The sequence below is a fragment of the Castor canadensis genome, chromosome 16, assembly GCF_047511655.1.
Source record: "Castor canadensis chromosome 16, mCasCan1.hap1v2, whole genome shotgun sequence".
NCBI lineage: Eukaryota > Metazoa > Chordata > Mammalia > Rodentia > Castoridae > Castor > Castor canadensis.
In genome coordinates this window covers 25,839,123-25,862,004 of record NC_133401.1, presented here as the reverse complement: position 1 = coordinate 25,862,004, position 22,882 = coordinate 25,839,123, and the positions used below count along the sequence as shown (strand labels likewise).

General features: G+C 42.3%; 1 pseudogene; it reads right to left on the bottom strand.

Annotated features, from left to right (window-relative positions):
* Positions 1 to 11,647: 11,647 nt before the first annotated feature.
* Positions 11,648 to 22,353, bottom strand: LOC109674798 (leukocyte immunoglobulin-like receptor subfamily A member 5; annotated as a pseudogene).
* Positions 22,354 to 22,882: the final 529 nt, after the last annotated feature.

Below are 22,882 nucleotides of genomic sequence, written 5' to 3'. Positions count from 1 at the left end.
CCATTCAGACTCTGAAGGCTTTGGGGGACCTCAAGGGTGCCCAGCCATGGAGCCACAGATTCAAGCTTGAAACACAAGTGAGTCAAGCCACTCATTCACACACCATTCACTCAGGGTTTAAAACAATCAGTCCCTATTTATTTCCCCTAAAAACCTGGCTAGCCTTAAACCCAGTTGGCCAGAATCTTGGCCTCTAAACCAGTTGGCCAGAATCACATTGGTCCTATATGATCAGAATCACATCGGTCCCAGAGGAAAGAAATGCATCACTCTGGAATCACATCAGGGCTCAGCCGGTCCCCTGCGGGGATCAGCCTGCACTTGCTCCTATACTGACTATCCCAGAGGTTACTACCTGGTCCAGACATCTGTTACAGGTCTCCGTTTCACTCCACCAGTCTGAGGGACTGGTCCTTGGCTCTGCAGTCTCCTTCATTCATATCAGGCACGCACCTCCCAGTTCCAGGAGCCTCTGTAGGCTACAGGGTCAGGGAGCGGGGACCCACTGTCCTATGGGGCATGGTGGTCTAATCTTGCTGGGGCCTCCAAAATGTTGCAGGAATGGTACAGAGAGTATGATTGACCAGCAAGAATAAAACTCAAACCCAGCTGGTTGGAGGAAAGGAAGGTTTATTACACTAGCAGGCCAGCACCTGGATATCTCCAAAATGGCACAGGCCCCGAGCTCAGGGTGGCTGAGGTTCTTATACTGAGAAAAGCAAACAGGGATTGTGGAAGCAGACTTGGCATTTAGCTGTTCAAGGTTACAATATATCATGTCAGCACAGCTGTGGTTGAAGGCCATCCACAGTGTCTAACAAGATAGCTGGATGCAGGGGCCCCAGCTAAGGGGAAGGGCTTTACTAGTCTTTGGTTCTTTTCCCAGCTTTGATTTTTCTCTGGGTTTCCTTATCAGCCTGAGCAGGTCTTCTCCTCCCCAGCGCCTTCTGATCCCCTGGGTCTCTTGTTGACAAGACTGTGGCTGTGATTGAAGTCCCATTCAGACCATAATGCCCATTCCTCTCTTCACATCTCACCCAAGCAGAGCAGGGCCGTAAGTGTGTGGAACATGCTGTCTCCTCCCACTGGCCAGGGCAACACAGATAGAGGAGGCCACTGGGCCTACCAGTACAGCCAGTCAGACAAGCAAAGTGTGGCCACTCAGAGGACAGGTCCTGCTTGTTACATCACCAGCCCCACAAGAAGTGGGTCTTCACTGCATAGGAAAATGGCTCTCATTTCCCCAGGGTATGGGAAAGAGGGAACACCAGGCTTTTGTAGGCACACTGGACAGTAACAGTGATATCTGTGACCTCTGGCTACTTCCACCTGGACTTATCACCTCTATATTCAAAAATCAATCATGAATGACATACATCAATGTCACTAATATTCACAACTCAAAGTAGTAAACAAACACACACACCCACACGCATCCAGTCTACTAACTTCCTATTTCTGATGTAATGAGAAGTAGTTTAGAACAACTCAGGTCATTTTGTCAGTTTTTCAGGTCTTATGTAAAAGGTGGTATCTGGACTTGAGTCAAGTTTTCTCTGGAGTGTGTCCTCTGCCAGCCCAGGGCAGAATTTGCTCACTCATCTCTTCAAGCTCCTGCAGGTCTCCTCATCCCTCCCATCTCATGGATGAGGACATCTCGGCTCCATTTTCTCACCTCCTATGATGCTGGCCTGGTATCCCTATTTTACTTACTAGGACATTGATATTATGCTGAGATCAGGTTGTAATCTCCTGTTGCCTGATTCTTAATTTAAAATCATTTGCAAAGCCCCTTTCTGTCAGGTAAGGTAATACAGTCACCATTTCTGATGATGAGGGGGTGGACACCTTCAAGGCCATTACTCAACTCCTCACATCCCTTGAGGAACTTCATCCAAATCTCCCACAAGCTGCTTCTCTGACAATGAAGGTCTCTGATTCTTTAGGGATTAGTAGGTCCACCAACACCTGCTCATGATGGCGGTTCTGCTGCATGTTGACTCCATTACAACCTGCCATGCACTCATTCTCTACAGGACTCAAGTAGATGTTCAGAATTGATCTCCAAAGATAAGTTTTCTGCAGAAATGATGCACTGTGCCTCCAACATCATCGAGTATGGGCTATGACTCTTCTGCAGCCTCCTTCTGCAGGCTCTGCATAACACCTGTGTGCCACACATGCTCCACACCATGGCCTGTGCTGGGTCAAGTGGCTCAGGTTTTCTGCAGCCTGGATCTCTTGCACAGACTTTTCTACTTCTGATTCCCACCCAAACCAGGCTCCTTTCAAAGTACTTAAGGAATGGAGTGAGTTGGAAAATTCAAGGAAGCATGTGTCATCCCCAAATTCCAGAAGAGGCCCATGAGATTTAGGGCTTTTTTTTATTTCCATAAATGTGCCTGATGGAACAACATGGCTTCTCTAGGAAGGGAAATCTCAACTTGATTCAGAAAACTGGATTCCTAGAGCTTGTATCAAGGCAGCACAACCTGAGGATTTGTAGATGTTTTTCCCCACATTATATGACCCATGGTACCACCAACTTCTAATAGGTACTTCTTCCTGCAAGTTCCACTTCTAGCACCATCATTGTGATGGACATAGGCAGCATGCACAACGGTAGGTAGAGGCTTTCCTAGTTAAGGAAGCCTCTTCAGGTGTTGAAATCAACATGTGAGTCACACACCCACTGAAGGGTGCATGGTCCTCTGTCTTCTGCACAAGCCACACAATAGAGTTGAATGGAAGTGACGGGACACTGACCTTCACAATCCCTCCAGCAATGTGGAGGGACTGTTGCCTCATTATTCTGCAGGAAGTGGCATCTCCAGTGCCTCCCACACAATGGTGAGGTCAACATTGAACATTTTATTTTTTAAAAATTAACAGGGGCATGCTGCCATTGGGCATATAAAGAAGGCCATGGTATCCAGGACTTTCAGGGTAGTGGCTGATTCCACATTTCAAACCAATTTTCCATTCCCAACAATCAGTGTCTTCCTGTGTTCATAAGTCATGGTCTTTGTCAGGGAACAGAGAGCCTCAGCATGGGTTCTAATGCTGCTTTAGACACATGGCAGAAGTTGCACACAGTGTTCTGTTGAAGAGAAGTCCTCTCTTCCTCATTGCTGAAGCACATTGCCAGCTTCTCCCACTGTGCTCAACATGGAGAGAAATGAAATAAACTTTTGTGTGCAAAGAAATACATGACTAATGATAAGTAATGAAAATTTATTAATTGATCACCAATGCTTAGTTCAAGAATATTTATTAGCAAACAATACCCCACCACAAACCAAGAACAATAATAATTTATGGGATGTATTATTACTAATAATATGATAAATGTTTGATCAGTTTGTCATTGATGCTGTAGGCACCCATCTAAATTGGCTCAGCCATCCTGCATCATAACCACCATGACTGCCCCCGTGTGGCCCTGGTCTCTTTTCCCACATGGTTCCCAGCACACTGTATTTATGCACAAGTCCATAGAGAAGTGTATGAAGTTTTATGATAAGGCCAGGCACAGTTGGCACCAGGAATGTGCCTGAGGACTTCCACAATGTCTTCAGATAATCCAGGTGCATTCTGACTTAGATGAAGTCTCACTTTTGTGCTGACCACTACATAAGTCCTCCTCCCCTTATCTAAGTCACGGCATCCACTGGTCTCTTTGCTGTCCATGGTCATATTTCTGTCAGTGAGTCCCCAATAAACGCCACTCTGTGCAGCCCTGGGTGTGTCTGCCCTTTCCGTTGGTCTCATGGTACCTTACAACTGTTCCTCATCGAGCAAATCTCAGTTTTTCTGCAACAAATGTTTAATTTAAAAACACTAATTAATAAATAAGAGAAAAACCAGTGACAGTGCTTAGGTGAATTAAGAAGTGTTACGGTAGTGAAATACATAGCTGCTTCTAAAAGTACACAACAATAATAAAATATGATTCATTGTCTTCTTCATGGAGTGGGCAGAGATGGGTGGTGAGTTTCAGAATCACGATGATTTTCTGCCTGTGTCACTGTGTGGGGGATGGAAAGGGGAACCCCTGGGTATCATGGATGAGAGGACGCATGAGTGGACATCAATCCCTGCCCCCATGCCCAGGCTGTTTCAACATTAAAAGTTTCCCAGGGGAAAATAAAAAGCTCTTTCTCAACAATTCAGCATCTGCAATGGACCCAGATAAGAGTCATGACTTCTATGGCAGAAAACACTTTCTGCCTGACATAAACCCCATAGGAGTTTTCCAAATGTACCATGGAGTAAGTCAGCTCAAGGTGGGGATATTAGGAGCATCCTGGTTCTGTCCAAGGTCCCAGTTCTCCCTGTCACCAGTGGTTGTGTTCATCTCCATGTTTTCCCAAGTCAAGCTATCCCAGATGGATTAATCCCATTTACAGAAAGTGTTTGAACAGACCAGGGAAGCCTTTCTTATGTCAGTGCTCACATCTAGCATTAAGAGTGGAGATGACTGAGGGCTGATGGTGGAGAAGGGGATTCTGGAGAGGAAGAAATCATGAGCTAATTCCAAGAAAAAAGACATGTTAACAAGGCTTCATGTTTACACTGGTATTCTGTATTCTTTTTTTAAACCATTTTTCTCAGTATATAATAGTTATCTGAGGAGTTTCATTGTGACATTTTCAATTATATGTACATTGTACCCTGGTTTATAACATCCTTTCCATTATTCTCTACCCCCTTCTTAAAATAACTGAACTATGTTTTAATGCTCCAATTTCATATAGGTATTAAAGTACACCCGTCATATTCACCCTCATTTTCCCTCTTCTTTTACCCTCCCTTTATCACTAACATGACCTGTTTTGCAATCCTGTCCTTCAATTTTTAAGTGTCTAATCATGGTTCAGTGGGGATTTTGCCTGGGTATTTACCTGTGAATATATTGTGCCTAAACCCGTCTAACCCCTCTATTACTCTCCTCATCCTTTCCTCCACTACCCTGTATTGTTCAACAGTTTTTAGTGTTTAATTCTGTCGTGTTCGTACACAGATATGATGTATTCTTGAGTGAAACTGCACCTAAGTGAGGTTGTCTTCTCTTCCTCACTGGTGAGGTTTTGCTTTGACACCTTGCCTGATTTGGCATCCACCAGGTTTCTCCACAAAAAAGCTGGTGTTTTTCTTTGAAAATTAGATAATGATGCATAGTTAAAGACTTTGAGACAGTGTAAATACCCTGTTTCTGATTGAAATTTCACTAAAACCGTCACTATAACAAAGTCTTCACTCCTCCCAAACATATTCATTTATACACAAACACATTGAAACAATCCATTGCTTTAGATGTCTTTGGAGTATGGTTAATGCTTCCTATATTCCCTCTGTCATCACAAAAATGCTTCCAGAATTCTTATTTATTCTGATTCTCTCATCAATGTGCACATTTCCAGCACTATTTTCCTTGTCTTTATTATTTGTTCTTTTCGCTTGACAGCACAGCAGGAAGCGTCCTCCATACAAAGGAAACTTTCTTCTTTTCCTCACAGAGCCACTGATTCCATTTTGAGCATGAACCTGAGCTCATGTAGCCCTGCTACTTTTGATGCACATTTCTGGCTTCTTTCCCAGTAGTTCACAAGTCCAAGCAATACTTCCTTAATACCCTTCGGATATAGATTTCTTATTGTTGGATGTGTCCCTTCTGAATTTCTTGAAGATATTTCTGAGGACAAAAATATAAAAGTACATGCTGTTTTCATCAATATTGACAATTTTCTCTCAATATGGCTGTCTCCTTTTCATTCCTACTAACCATATATGCACAATCTCTTTATTTACTTAAAATGGGGATTAAGGATTCTTTTGATTTTATCCAAACAGGTAAAATTGCATTCCAGGTTAGTGTAATTTTGCATTTCTCTTTGAATATAAGTAAAACTAAACAGCTTTCAAATATTTCATTGCCCTTCTAATCATTTTAGTCATTCTTACTCATATCATGTACCCTTTTCCATCTTTTTCTTTAACCATTAAGATTCATGTGTGTGTGTATATGGAATGATAGAGGCTAACTTTATATATGTATTAGTATTTAATTTTTGTACTTGTATAGTAATGTAACATATCATATGTAAGGTATACTCTGTATCATCCTATAACAACTTTTATAATCATGTTTAATTTCATGTGCATTTATATGGATATACATAGAAATATAGAATTTTTGCGATGTGCTACAAAAATTTTCTCTTCATTTTCCACATCGGTATTGATTTCCTTTGCACATGTGCAAATAAGCTTATGTATGAATTCCATTTTCCCATCTGTCTTTTTACTACATCTGGATTTCAAAATACATGTTCAATTTCACTTCCTAGGCTTATGTTGTTTATGACCTGACTCACATTTCTATTTACACTTTTACATTTGTTTCTCTGACACATGGTGAGTTTAATCTCATGAACTGTGAGACCTGGTTCTAACTTCATCCCTTTTTCTGAAGTCCACACTCAGGCTGGAGACCCGTTGTTCCCTCTCTGTCACAGGCTAGATTTCCCTGTGTCCTCCAATCTGCATCTGAACTTGGCACCGTGTTGTTTTTTCTGTCTACACTGTCCTATGAACTTCATCTACAGAGACTTAGTGGTGGGTTTTTATTCCTGGTGAAGACATTTGCCTCCTTCCACTCTACCTTTTTAGTCTTGCATTTTTATTTTCAATACAGACAATAATTTGTTTAGTTCCAGGAGAAAAGCTTGTTAGCAAATTTTTAGGTACTGCAGTAACCTTGTCAATTAACTTAGGAAAACAGACTTCTTTATCACAAAATCATTATATCCAAGAATGAGGCACATGTCCCCTCTTGTTTCTGTATACCAAGGGTGACATCCAGAGATTTTTGAAAGTTGTTCATTTGTGTGTATTTAAGATTTTCACATTTGTATTATGATTGTCCTTAGAATGTTTATTTTTTTGATACTCAAAGTGAGGTTGAGATTTTTTTCCCTCCATGTATCTTCTTCCTGTTCATTATTTGAATGTACAAAAACTGCTAGTTTGCATGAGTTAATTTTTATCACAACCACTTCTCTGATTGCTTTACTGTTGAGTGACTGCTGAAACCTGTACTTTCACTGCAGGATTCATCATTTCTAACCCACATCCCATGTCTGCAGGATCTCCAAGAACCACCTGCTCAAATCTCCCTGGTATTTACCATGCTCCTGCCTTGGTAACTCTATCTTTTCCCTTTCTCACTACATAGTATCACACTGCAATCCATGCACAGCAGGGTTGTACATTGCAACAAGTTTAGTGAGCACAAACATTTGGTTACAATCAGTCCCACATCTTATAATAGTCTTCATTTTTTATTCATGGCAACTGGCCCAGTGTCCTGGCACAGAAAGAGCAGTGAAAAAGTCCTGGAAATGCAAGAATAGTAGTGAGGAGTCTAACTCAGAAAGCAAACAATTTGAAAATATAAAAATTCTTCACAAATTTATCTAATTTTTCATTGATAAATAGTAATTTGATATGTGTATGGGGCAGAATAAGATGTCTATGAAGTCAATTCCATGGTGAAATAATTAATCAAACTAGTTAACAAAATAATAATGCCCAACTACAACATAAAAATACAGTAGGAATAAAACCATCCTCCCAAGCCAGATTTTCTGCAGTATTCTTCAAAGGTTGATTGAACCAGATGACAATCAAGGTCAGAAGCCCCTTGGCTATGACCCTGCTATTCCATGGGTCTACCAGAAAATCCTTGCCAGTTTCTTTCTGTTACAAATTGAACTTTCTCCTCTCCTGGCTGTTTATCTGTGTCCTCTGCCATCCCTGACCACAAACAGGAGGCTCCAGGCAGATAACCAGTGCTTGCTTCCTTTTCTACCTCAGTTATTCAGGTACCTACAGAAGTGAAATAGTCCAGGCCCAGAGAAATACCATGCTATCTCACTTCTATGTGGAATTTTAAAAAATCAAAGTCATAGAAGCAGAGAAGACAATGTAATTAGAGGATGTGGGTTGGGTAGGAGGGGGAAAGGGAGATATTGGAAAGGGAGATATTGGCCAAAGGCTACAAAGTTTCAATTAGACTGGAAGAAGGAGTTTTTCAGATCTGTTGTTTGTCATCCTGCTATAATTAATAACAATGTATTGTGTGGTTAACAAGTTGAAGATCAGAAGATTTAAGTGACCTCACCACAAAGAAATGAAAAGTCATTCGTCTATGTATTCATAGGTCATAACATCACATCAAATGCATGGTACCCCAGAAATTGGTACAATTACTTGTCTATTACACATAAATTGAAACAAAAGAAATAATTAAATTACAATATAAAAAAAAAGCTCAAACCAAGAAAGAAACAAAAATCAGAAGATCCTGAATGGGTTCCATCCTCAGACAGCTGCTTGTCTTGACTCCCAGAACTTCCCAGCCCCCATGAGCCCAGGATCCAGTGACCCTAGCCCGGGCCAAATGGTTTTGATCAATTCTGGGAGATGGTTAGTCATTTTTCAGTTTTCTTCTCCTTAAAAGGAGACCATTTGATTTCAGAATTGAGACATAGAATGGGAGGGGAAAGAAGAAGAAGGAATTGAAGCACATGTAATATAAATTTCATCTCATGGTTCAGAAGACAAAGAAGCAGAAGTTTGCACAGAGGTAAATGTCAAATTGCCTGATACTGCATTAACAGCTCTGAGATTTGGTTTTAATCACATATATAGAGCACTTCCTGGATGTTCCTTTATACACTGTTGACTTAATTTTGGGTCTGGTCCACGGTTTTGTATGTCTAAGCATCATGTGGACAGAATCCCTACACTTGACACTCCCATGTCTCTCTACATCTGTGTGTAAGGAGCATATTAGAAGTGATTCTGCCAAAAACAGTGCACAGGCTGACAAACTAGGGGAAACATCAAGCAATAGGCAGTGGGAACCCATGAGATTTTTCCAGGCAGGTCTTCTTTGCAAGAAGATTCAGATGGAATCCTATTACTATCAGAGATGCTAGTGTGGCCACTCCCCATACCTACTAAGGGACTACAGTGCATGCTGACCTCAGGAGCACACTTTCTACCCTCTTTTCCCATCTCACCCCCCATTCTCACTTCCCAAACCACCTCCCTCATTCTTGCATCTCAAATGAACCACCTGTGCTCACAGCTGTCGCTGAGGCATTGCCTTCTCAGGGATGTACAGTACGATGGGTCCTGGCAAGTGCCATGTCTTTTCTCAGTGACTCCATCCCTTCTCTGATCACTGAGCTTCCCTCTCCTCACCCAGGTCGGATTTCTCCTTGGGCCTGGCTCAATTGTTCCTCCATTCTCCATTCTGTAAATATTATGCCCTTTACTTAAGAAAAACTTAAGTAAGCCAACCGGGGGCCCTCCTAGAAGATGAAGAGATGAGTTTTGTTAGGAAAAGCACTGCTCACAAAGAAAGCTCACAAGAAAAGTCTCACGTCCAAGAGCAAAGTTTAATGGCAGGCCCAAACTGCCAGGCTGGCTGGGGGAAAGATGGCACAGCAGTGATTCTGGGCCAGGCGTGGCTTTTGTAGAAGGGGGTGGTTAAGGAAGTTAGTGCATGAGCAATAGTCTCTGGTAGGGGTGGGGCTGTCTTAGAGTACAGGAATTTCTGTTTAAAGGAGGGACTGTCCTTGGAAGTTTCTCAAGTAAGGTCTGAGGATAAAATGGCCACTGATTTACAAATGGTGACATTATTGTTCTATCAAGTTTGAGCGCAGCAGGTAAGTTCTCCCATCATGGAAGGTCAACCATTATGGGAAACATCTGAGTTAATAAAAATTATTGCACAAATAAGTCTGAAATTAGAACTAGGATTAATTTCATGTCAGAAATGTTTAAAGCATTATGACAGGACACAAAAAAATCCCCTGTTGTGTGGATTTGGATTAAGGATAGTAAAGGATCTGAGGTGTAGATCTGACATCAATAGCAAATTTGATTTTTCTGAATGAAGTAATATTGTAAGGAAGAGAGAAACATTAAAGACATTTCCCATGAGTGGATCTCACCTCATTATGAAATAAAATTATCACAGGATTGATAAACTGTAATTAGTCCATGAGGGTGTTCAATACAGGAATGGAGTTCTCACAGGACATCAATACACTTTCTGATTGCAAAGAATGAAAAATTCCCATTTTCACTTAGGACATGAGCATTCTGGGATTCATACACATCCTCATCTAAGTTTGAGTTACATGTTATGTGACACTGAGAAGGAGGCTCTCGGTGATCCCAGGTGAGATTCATGTTCTCACTGGATTTAGTAAAGGCTCATAGGTTGGGGACTTTGCCAACACAAGGGGGGAAGGGGCAAAGTCCCACACAGGGAGTGTTCTCTATGTGGATGTAACCCACCAGTGATTTACATTAATGACAACAGTGACTTTGAAGATGTAACTAAACTTATGCCCTTGAGATGGAGAGAAATCATCTTGGACTATGCTGGTGTCACCTAACGTCATTACAAGAGGCTTTAAGAGTAAAACTGTCTGAAGTTCAGAGAGTCAGAGTCAGAGACAGATTTGTTTAGTTATGGAAGGATGATAAGAGCTGTGAGCCATGGAACCTACTGGCCTCCTGAAGCTGAATAGACCAGGACACAGAACCACCCAGAGTCTCCAGAAAGGAGTGCATCTCTGCCTACTACTGAACTTCAGCCTGGGGGAGTGTCAGGCTACTCCTCAAAGAAACTTGAGGTAATGAATATTCTGAGAAACTTGCATCATAAACGGTGAGAAAAGCTATCCTCAGGAGAATATAAAGATATAAAAATGAAAGCTTATATCCGATAAACCACACAGGATAAAACAAAAAGGCAAATACGTTTATGTATGAGGAACTAGGGTTTAACAAGATGCACTCACATACCATAAATGCTAACAGACCTGTGCTGTTCCATGAAACAGTAAACATCTGCATGAATTCACACTTTTCATCATCCCTTCAAAACTGCCCACAAGTGACATCATGTTTGCATTTGGAAGTTGGCCATGAGGGAAATGTTTCATGAATCAGCAAGTGCCACAAATCAAGAGTTTGACTTAACAACTGACTTTGCAGGGCCATGGCATGAATGCACACCAAACTTATCCTTCAAACAGCAGTACATTGACTCCATGTACTTGTATTTCTGGAGACTCCATACAGAGAGCAGCTGATGAGGACTGAAGGGTTCACAGAGAGTGTCAGGGAATCATTTAGGTTTTTCTTGTGAAATACGATTTTTCCTCATTAGTTCTGTTATTTGACCAAAGTTCAACCTTCTCAGCTGAAAAAATGGAGTCACACTAATGCACCAGGAGGAATATGGTAGTAAAAGTCAACAAAATGTTACATCAATGTGAAGCAAAGCATGAGGCTCACAAGGACCAGGACCCACAACTGGGCTATGGGATTCACCTCACCTCATCAGGTAAGAGGAGAGAGGGGCAGTTGGCAAACATCACAGCAAGGTGGAGCAACACTCCACAGTTGTGAGGAATGAGCTCTACACACCAGCACCACCCATTCCCTGCATCTGGATGACATTTTCTCAGAACACAATTCCCAATTTTTACCACAGATTTTCATCCCCAACCTCCTGGCAATGTCCATCACACTGTGTAGTGCACTTTCTTCCTCTTATTTATCCCTGGATGGCATGTTGCATCCTTCTCTGACTGTGCAGTGTCTCAAAAATCAGAATCCCAAGGACCAGGAGGACCAGGCCAGCCACACCCATGTGGATGAGATTCTCCACTGTGTAGTCTTGGGACTGTGAAGCTGGGGATTGTGAACCAAATGTCACAGAGGTCAGGGAAAACCACATAACCCCAGGATACCTATGCCAATCAGCACACTGGCCTCCTCTGAATGAGAATAGTCCACATGTGTCCACCCCATATCTGAGTATTACCATTACTCACCAGACTTTGTATCTGACATGTTCTGTGATGGGCTGGTGCTCTCAGCTGCTTCTGAGATCCAAAGAAGTTGTGTGAGACCTTGAGGAACATTGAGCCATTCCCTGAGCTCCACATTCCTGTCTTACCCTCATGACAGTACTTCATGCAGATCCTGAATGATCCCTTTCCCTGCTGTGGAAGGGCTTCCTCAGAGCTCCTCATGGTGTGCTCAGCCTCACTGTGATTTGTGATTTCAGAACCTGTGCTGAGTCACAGTATACAAGTGTAGACAGTAAATGCAGAGTGGAAGCCATTGGAATTGCACACAGACGAGCTAGGCAGGCATCCCTGAGTGATCTCAATGTGCAGGTTCATGGCTATTCCTGGTCTCAGGTGTGCACTGAGAATGAAATCCCCTCCATGAGCTCAGGAGGGGCTTGCCCAGATGTACCTACACCTCGGATGCCTCTTTATAAAGGAATGAATGGTGGGATGTCCAGCCTCACCTACAGCCTGACTCAACATGGCCTGAGCAGACTCCTGCTCTGCTCTCAGAGGACTCAGGGACCCTGCAGTTGTGGGTGAGTAGTTGTATCCTCAGGGTCCCTCAGAAATGAGGAATAAAACCTGTGTCCTCTTCAAACATAACCATCCACTATTTCTCCCCCATCAGCCCAGGCATCTTCCCTGCCTTTAATTCAGTCCTGGACACCTCATCTTGCTCATCCAGACCCTTCTACCTCCTCTGCTACTCACATAGTCCCTAGAACAGGCTGCAGCCAGTAGGTCATGTAGAACTATGGGGGGTGCTGGCTCTTAGAAAATCTAAGTGTCTTTTTGTGACCCATGAGAGAAGAACCAATTAAAAAGCAGTGGTGATTTTGAAATATTTGCTTTTTCCTTAATGCTGTGTCTTTGTCTTACTACACTGAGACCCAGGACTGGTGGGTAAAACTCAAACACCTTCCCCTCCCTCATCTTTTTGATCCTCACAACTCACAGTTATTGAGAGAAGCACAAAAAAACAGAGAGGGCTGGAGCCTCAGCAGTTTTAGGATGCTCCCACCCAAGATTCCCCAGAGGTCAGTTATGAGGAGACCATCATGCCTGCACAGGCCAGCGCAATCTCTGCCAGACCATGCCCCTAAGGCCTGCCAAGTTGGCTATCCACAGGCATTCATGACCTCCACTTAGCTGGGCCCGTGCCCCTAAAGCCTGCACAGGCTTGCACAATCTCCACTCCACTGGACCACACCCCTAAGGCCTGCCAAGCCAGTGATCCACAGACATTCACAATCTCCACCAGGCAGTGCCCCTCAGACCTATCAGGCCAGCAATCCACAGGCATGGCATGATCTCCACTGGGAACATGCCCCTAAGGCCTGCCAAGCCGGCAATCCACAGCACGCACGATCTCCACTCCACCAGCCTGCGCCCTTCAGGCACACCAGGCCCATGCTCCAAAGGCCTGCTAGATCACCTTAACAACAGGCCTCTGCCCACAGGCCCATGGGACCCCACCCACCTGCCACAGGAGGGTTCCAAACCTACCTAGGAGACACAGATGGTCTAGATGCTAAAGGAGTAACAGAAGAACATCTACGACTGAAATTCCACTGTTCCTGAACTGGTGATTTTTTTAAATTTGTGTGTGTGTGTGTTTTTCTATTTTTTTAATAATTTTTTGTTTGTTTGTTTGCCTTCCTTTAAAGGTTTTGCTGTCTGGTTTGCTCATTGATAGTCCACCATCTCTCCCTGCTGTTTTCCTTAGTATTCTCTTTTTATTATTACTTTTTTTTCCTTCTACTTCTCTTGCTTTCTCTATATCCTCCTTCTTCCTTGATTTTGGTAGTTTCACTATGGTAACCCAGCTAACACTAAGTTACACATAGTCCAGGGACAAAAATGGTACAAAGTGGAAATATAGGAAGACAAAAAAAGATGGCAACCATTCTCCCCCCAAAAATAAATTAGTGCCAGATTCAGAGGGAAATGAAGAAAACAGATACCCAGATCCAGACTCCAACAAAACAAAGTTAAACTATGACAAAAAATCCAAGGAAGCACAATAACAATCTGAAAGAAGAAATCCTGCAAGTAATCACTGAAAATTTCATGGAGATGTTATTAGACATGGTCAACCAAAATGTACAAGAGGCACTCAAGAAATTCCAAGAAGACAAAAATAAAGAATATGAGAAAACACAAAAACAAATAAATGAAATTATAGGAGCCCTAAATAACAATCAAAATGAAACAGAAAATACAATAAATAGAGAGATAAATGAATTAAGGACAAAAATTGACAACATTAAAGAGGAAGTGATCCACAACATGGAAAACCTCAGAAAAAAGAATGAAACAGAAATACAAAACAAAATGGAAGGCCACTCCAGCAGACTAGAACAAACAGAAGACAGAATCTCAGAACTTGAAGATGAAATGATAATTAAAGGAAAAACTGAAGAAATATTAGTCAAACAACTCAAGACCTGTGAAAGGAATAGGCAAAAACTCACTGACTCCATTAAAAGGCCAAACCTAAGAATCATGGGCATTGAAGAAGGAGAAGGGGAGCAAGCAAAAGGAATATGTAATATATACAACAAAATAATAACAGAAAATTTCGCAAATCTAGAGAAAACTATGCCCATCCAGTTACAGGAAGCCTCCAGAACACAAAACAGACTTGACCAAAATAGAACTACCCCACGACATATTATTGTTGAAACAAGCACAGAGACTAGACAAAGAATATTGAAGGCTGTAAGAGAGAAAAAAACAAATAACATACAAAGGTAAACCCATCAAAATCACAGCAGATTTCTCCATGGAAACCTTCAAAGCATGAAGAGCATGGACTGAGGTCTTCCGGGCACTAAATGAAAATAACTTCAACCCTAGGATACTCCACCAAGCAAAACTATCATTTAAAATAGATGGAACAATAAAAGTCTTCCATGATAAGTAGAAACTAAAGCAATAGATGACCACTAAGCCACCACTGTGAAAGATTTTCCAAGGAATTCTGCACACAGAAAGTGAAAGCAAACAAAACCATGAAGCAGGCAGTACCAAACCACAGGAAAAGAAAAGCCAAGAAAGTAGAGAATAATACTGATTCAGCTACACACAATCAAAACCTTAAACAACAAAGACAACTAAATGACAGGGATCACCACATACCTATCAATACTAACACTAAATATTAACAGTCTTAATTCCCCATCAAAAGACACCAATTGGCAAACTGGATTAAAAAGGAAGATCCAACAATCTGCTGCCTACAAGAGACCCACCTCATCAACAGAAACAAGCACTGGCTGAGAGTGAAAGGCTGGAAGAAGATATACCAAGGCATGGCCCCCAGAAACAGGCAGGGATAGCAATACTTATCTTAGACAAAGTAGACTTCAAACTTACTTTGATCAAATGAGATAAAGAAGGATACTATACTAATAAAAGGGGAAATACACCAAAAGGAAATAACAATTATCAACCTATATGCACTCAATGTCAATGCACCCAATTTCATCAAACATATTCTGAAGGACCTAAAAACATATATAAACTCCAAGACAGTGGTACTGGGAGACCTTAATACCCCCCTATCACCAGTAGATAAGTCATCCAAACAAAAAATCAATAAGAAATACTAGAACTAAGTTAAACCATAGACCAAATGGACCTAGCTGACATCTACAGAATATTTCACCCAACTGCTGCACAATATAAATTCTTCTCAGAAGCTCATGGAACCTTTTCCAAAATTGATCACATCTTAGAGCACAAAGAAAGCCTAAGAAAATAGAAATTATCCCATGCATTCTATCTGACCACAATGCATTCAAACTAGAAATCAACAACAAAACAGCAGTAAAAATAATGCAAACAACTAGAAGCTGAACAACACATTGCTCAATGATCCATGGGTCATTGATGAAATAAAAGAGGAAATTAAAAGGTTCTTGGAAGTTAATGAAAGTGAAAACACGACATACCAGAACCCTTGGAACACAGCAAATGCAGTCTTAAGCGGAAAGTTTATAGCCATGAGTGCCTATATTAAAAGGTCAGAAAGATCTCAAATCAATGATCTCATACTACAGCTCAAAGTCCTAAAAAAAACTAGAACAAGCAAACCCCAAAACATGCAGAAGGAGAAACATAATTAAAATAAGGGCTGAAATCAACAAAATAGAATTTAAAAATCATACAAAGAATTAAAGAAGCAAAAAGATGGTTCTTTGAAAAAACTAAATAAGATTGACAGATCCCTGGCAAACCTGGCTAAAATGAGGAAAGAAAAACTCAAATCAGTAAAATCAGAAATGCAAAAGGAGAGATAACAACAAACACCACGGAAATCCAGGAAATCATCAGAGACTACTTTGAGAGCCTATACTTTCTAATAAATTTGAAACTTTTGAAGAAATGGACCAATTTCTAGATACTTATGACCATCCAAGATTGAACCAAGAGTACATTAACCACCTGAATAGATCAATAATGCAAAACGAAATTGAAGCAGCAATTAAGAGACTCCCAAAAAAGAAAAGTCCAGGATCTGATGCTGCTGAATTCTATCAGACATTTAAAGAAGAGCTAATACCAATCCTCCTTAAACTGTTCCATGATATAGAAAGGGAAGGGACAGCCTAACTCATTTTATGAAGCCAACATTACTCTCATCTCAAAACCAGACAAAGACACCTCCAAAAAGCAGAGCAATAGGCCAATTTCCTTAATGAGTATCAATGCAAAAATCCTCAATAAAATAATGGCAACCTGAATCCAACAACACATCAGAAAAATCATACACCATGACCAACTCGGCTTCATCCTAGAGATGCAGGAGTGGTTCAACATACACAAATCTATAAATGTTATACAGCACATTAATAGAAACAAAGACAAAAACCACTTGATCATCTCCATAGATGCAGAAAAAGCCTTAGACAAGATCCAACACCAATTAATAATAAAAGCTCTAAGAAAACTAGGACTAGAAGGAATGTACCTCAACATTGTAAAGGTTATGTATGACAAACCTACAGCCAACGTCATACTTAACGGTGAAAAACTGAAACCATTTCCCCTAAAATCAGGAATGAGACAAGGATGCCCATTATCCCCACACCTTTTCAACATAGTACTGGAATTTCTAGCCAGAGCAATTAGGCAAGAAGAAGAAATAAAAGGAATACAAATAGGTAAAGAAACTGTCAAAATATCCCTATTTGCAGATGATATGATCCTATACCTTAAAGACCCAAAAAACTTTACCCAAAAACTCTTAGACACCATAAACAGGTACAGCAAGGTAGCAGGATACAAAATCAACTTACAAAAGTCATTAGCTTTTCTATACACCAATAACGAACAAACTGAGAAGGAATATATGGAAACAATTCCATTTACAATAGCCCCCGAAAAAATCAAATACCTAAGAGTAAACTTAACAAAGGATGCGAATGATCTCTACAAGAAGAATTACAAATCCCTGAAGAAAGAGATCGAGGAAGACTACAGAAGATAGAAAGGTCTCCCATGCTCATGGATTGGAAGAATCAACATACTAAAATGGCTATACTACCAAAAGCAATCTACAAGTTTAATGCAATTCCCATCAAAATCCAAATGACTTCCATCACAGAGATTGAAAACTCTACCCTAAAATTCATTTGGAAACACAGGAGACCACGAATAGCCAAGGCAATACTCAGCAAAAAGAGCAGTGCTGGCGGTATCTCAATACCTGACTTCAAACTATATTACAAAGCAATAGCAATAAAAACAGCATGGTACTGGCACAAAAACAGACATGAAGACCAGTGGAACAGAATAGAGGACCCAGATATGAATCCACACAACTATACCCACCTTATTTTTGATAAAGGGGCCAAAAATATACAATACAGAAAAGACAGCCTCTTCAATAAATGCTGCTGGGACAAGTGGTTATCCATCGGCAAGAAGCTAAAACTAGATCCATGTCTATCACCTGTACTAGTATCAACTCAAAATGAATCAAGGACCTTAATATCAGACCCCAAACTCTGAAGTTAATTCAGGAAGGAGCAGGAAACACTCTGGGACTAATAGGTATAGGCAAGGACTTCCTCAATAGAACCCCAGCAGCCCAGAAACTAAGAAAAGAATGGACAAATGAGACTTCATAAAATTAAAAAGCTTCTGCACAACAAAAGAAATGGCCTCTAAACTAAAGAGACCATCCACAGAGTGGGAGAAAACATTTGCTAGCTATACATCAGACAAAGAACTGATAACCAGAATATACAGGGAATTTAAGAAACTAAACTTTCCCAAAATCAATGAACCAATAAAGAAATGGGCACGTGAACGAAACAGAACTTTCTCAAAAGAAGAAATTCAAATGGCCAAAAAACACATAAAAATGCTCACCATCTCCAGCCATAAAGGAAATGCAAACCAAAACCACACTAAGATTCCACCTCACCCCTGTTAGAATAGCCATCATCAAAATACCACAAACAAAATGTGTTGGCAAGGATGTGGGGAAAAATGAACCCTTTTACACTGCTGGTGGGAATGCAAGCTGGTGCAACCACTCTGGAAATAAAATTGCAGGCTTCTTAAAAATCTAAACATAGATCTGCCATATGATCCAGCAATCCCACTCCTGGTGATATACCCAAAGGAATGCAACACAGGTTACTCCAAAGGCACCTGCATTCCCATGTTTATTGCAGTGTTATTCACAATAGCCAAGTTGTGGAAACAACCAAGATGCCCCACTACTGATGAATGGATCAAGAAAATGTGGTATTTATACAAATGGAATTTTACTCAGCCATGAAGAAAAATGAAATCTTATCATTGGCAAGTAAATGGATGGACCCGGAGAACACCATTCTGAGTGAGGTTAGCCAGACTCAGAAGACCCCAAATCGTATGTTCTCCCTCATATGTGGTCTTTAGATCTTATGAAAATACAGCAATGTTGTAGGTCTTGGTTTACATGACAAGGGGAGAACATATACGGGAGGTATGGAGTTAGATAGAAAACCCAAAACATGAAAGCATTTGATGTCCTCAATCTAGAGGAATTATTACAGAAACCTTAAAGAGACAGAGATCAACATGAGAAGGGGATCAGGAACCAGTTAAAGATCAGTTAGAGATGAATCAACCTGGGTTGTAACACCTTTGTACATGAAAGCAATGCTAGGAATCTCTCTGTGTAGCTGTCCTTATCTCAACAAGCAAAAATGCTATGTCTTTCTTACTATTGCTTATGTTCTACTCTTCAACAGAACTGGAGAAAAGGGCAGAACAGGTTCTGCCTGGAAGGGAGGGGGAGGAGGAAGAAGGGAGAAATGACCCAAACAATGTACACACATATGAATAAATGAATTTAAAAAAAGAAGAAACAGCTCTTACCTGTCTCTTTTAAACACATTTTTCTGTTATTTTTTTATTAAAAATGTCAGAGGTCAAAAAAGAAAAAGAAAATAAATAAGGGAACCAGACAGCTCCCCTGCTTTGTATGGCCTGCTCAAAATCATAAGGCAGATGTCTTTCTCAGATGGCCACCTCCCAAGGACAAACTGAGCCAACACACACTGCCAATCTTTCAGGGGTCCCTCCCAAACCCAGCTCTTGGACTCATGATCTGTCCTGTTTTCACCTGATTCTGGTTGTCCTGTGAGCAGTGATCCAGGAAGAAGAGCAAGGTCATTCTTGACCATTTGGTCCACTTCGGTCCCTTCTTCTTGTCAAGACTTCAGACATCAACACTCCTCTGAACCCCAGAGCAACACCTACCATGTCCGTGAGCCAATCAGCCACCAGGACACACCTTTAAGGCCACCCCTCAAGCTCCTCTAAACACAGACCCTCTCCTTATCTGGGAAATGGGATTGAGATGAGTCTAAATACTCTCCATTGAGCCTAAAGTGTTTCCATGATCTTGGAGTCAGGACATGGTGAGAGGTGGAACACCTGAAGGTTATTCTTAGATGGTAATATTGAGATGTAATGTTGGGGCTTTTGTCCGCCACCATCTGACTGTTCCTGTTTCCTGTGAGCTTCACCCCATTCATTTCATCCATCTGCCATTTAACTCTGTCTGAGTGTCAGGGGTCAGAGCCTAGTGAAGGAGGTCCTGTCTTTTTCTCCCTATAATGAATGACCATCCCCATGTGCCTCCCCTTCACCCCATGATCTGTTACATTATCAGAGCTGTTGTAGGGCAATGAGCTGTGAGGCCCATAAACCTGTAGGTTCTCCGAGGGGCTGAGGTCACAGCATTCATAGAGAATTCTGTCTGGTCCTGCTGAGCTCAAGTCTCTCATCTGAGACATGGGGAGAGGAGGGGGGACTCAGCTGCCCCCTCCTTGGACTGAAGAAAGTGTCCATCCAGCTCTGTGGGTGACATGACAGGGTCACATCCTGTCCTGGGGGCATTGTGGTCAGGATGCACCAAGAGGAAAGGCCTGTCATGGAATTGTCCTAGGGAGAGGGAGGTGAGGGAGTGTCCCACCTTTTCTCAGCTAAGGACTCACCAGGGCCTGCGTCTCAGGATCTATATCTCACTGATCACTTTTCTCCAACTCTTCCCCTCCCCACCCCTACTCATTCTCTATGCTTTCATCCTGAGGCCCACAGATCTCCTTGTGGCCATCATCTCCTGGGCTCTGCCTGCAGGGCCTGTGCAGAGTCTACTCTCTGAAGACTGGAGTACTGGCTAAAGTGCTAAAAATCACTTGCCTAGCAAGTGTGAGGCCTTGAGTTCAAACCCCAGTGCCACAAAAAATGTATCTTCTGATCTCTGACTGACCCTGTTGGGCTCCTCACTTGTGATTAGGGTATCTGGCAGGGTGTCACTTGAAACCCATAACATAGGTGAGGTTGTGTGAACCATAGCATCTACCCGTGCTCTCGTGGGAGCAACTTACAGGTCCCATTGGGATTTAAGCCTGGGAGAGCTCAACCTAGAGCTACTGGCCAGGAAGCTGAGGAAGGTCACATTCCCCATCCTTGGACAGAGCAAATCTGTCAGAGCCAAAAGCAGAGTGACACTGAAGGGTCAGCTTTTCTTTGGGTGTCAAAACAGGGTCCTCCTGGGTTAAGAGGGATGACTTTCTGGACAACCCTTGAAGGAAGCCAGGTAAGAAGCTGAAGGGGAGATTCCTATCTCATTGTCTGTCCACTCTGGGCCTCAGTGTCAGGGTCACACAGCCTTCCTCCCACTGGGAGAAGGGCTCTGGACAAAGTATGAGGGATTCTAAAGATAATTGTGGCAAAAAGTAAGCTATCTCACCTAAGACCAGGAGCTCCAGGGGCTCACTGGGTATTGACCACACCTGTGGTTTTCTACTGTCATAGCTATATCATCTGAATGTCCACCTGTGGCTGGGGGTCACAGGGCCAACTGGGAACAGACCCTGGGAAAATTCATGAGAATGTTGTGAATCCAGGGCCCAGTAGAGCTTGTGTTATCCTTCCTTCATCAGAATGAAGCTGTCCAATCTCTTCTGTGAACCACATTGCAGTATCACATTGCCTCCTGTGGTCACCACAGGACTGGGCAAGGCTGAGAGGCTGGGTTTGCTGTAGGCTCCTAGGAGAAAAGGGGATGGAATGTTAAATTGAATCACATCTCCACATAATCCCCAGGGCTGGGATGTGAGAGAGGGACATCCCAGAGATCAGACTCCCTTCCTACAAGCAGAGTCTGGGATTGAGATAACATTGTCCTCTCACCTGTCACAACCAGCTCCAGGGTGTCATTGGGCTCTAACCATGTAGAATGGACATAATACTGACAGTGATATTGCCCTGCATAGTTGGCTGATATAGATGAGATTGAGAACTTGGCCTTGTCCCTGGGCTTCTTTGGGTACTGTTTACCTCATGGTACTTGGATTCCTTCTTTAAAAATGTGATACTCCTGGGCCTACAGAGTCCCCTCACAAAATATACTCACAGGCATATCCCAAGTGATCACAGAAGCTGGTTCAGCCCAGACCCTGGGTTTTGGGAAGATCCCTGCAAGGAAATCAGAGGCTGAGTCCCAGGACATCTCCCCTCAGACCACAGCCCTGAGCCCCAGTTCTCCCCAGCACCCCATCATTAGCCCGACCCTCATGTTCTCTATCTCCACTGCCCAGCAGTGGGATCTTGACCCCTGTGAGGTGGAGGATCTTGAGATGGCTGCTGACACACTCACTTGCCTGCACTCCAGTCCTGGAATCCAGACTCAACCCTGGAAGAGAGTTCCCTGTGAGATATTTTCCCCTAAAGCCTGAACAGTGTCCTCTCCTCCCTGGAGCCTCCTGAGCCCCTGGGTCTTCTGTGGGCCAGGGTGTGGCTGTGGGTTGAAGTCCATCCCAGACTATGTAGCTCCTTCCCATCTTCACATCTCATCCAGGCAGAGCAAGGCCATGAGTGTGGGGATCATGGCATCTTTTCCCACTGGCCAGGGCTGCACAGATATAAGAGGTCATAATTCCTAGCAGGACACTAGACAGACAAGTAAAATGTGGCTACACAGAGGTCAGGTCCTGCTTGTCACATTATTGTCACATCACCAGCCTCACAGGAAGTGACTCTGCACTGCACAGGAACTTGGTTCTCATTTCCCTAGTGCTGGGGTGGAGTGAACACCAGGCTTTGGCAGACACACTGGACAATACTGGTGATGTCTGTGGCCTCTGGCTACTTCACCGTGCTTTATCTCCTCCATATTCAAAAATAAATCATGAATGACATACATCAAGGTCACTCACTTTCAGAACTCAAAGTAATAAACACACACACACACACACACACACACACACGCGCGCGCACACACACACATCCAGTCTCTTCACTTCCTATTTCTACCGTAATGAATACTGGCTTAGAACAACTCAAATCATTTTGTCAGTTTTGCATGTCGTAAGTGCAAAGTGATCTCTGAGCTTAAGTCAAGTTCCCCTCAGCTCCAC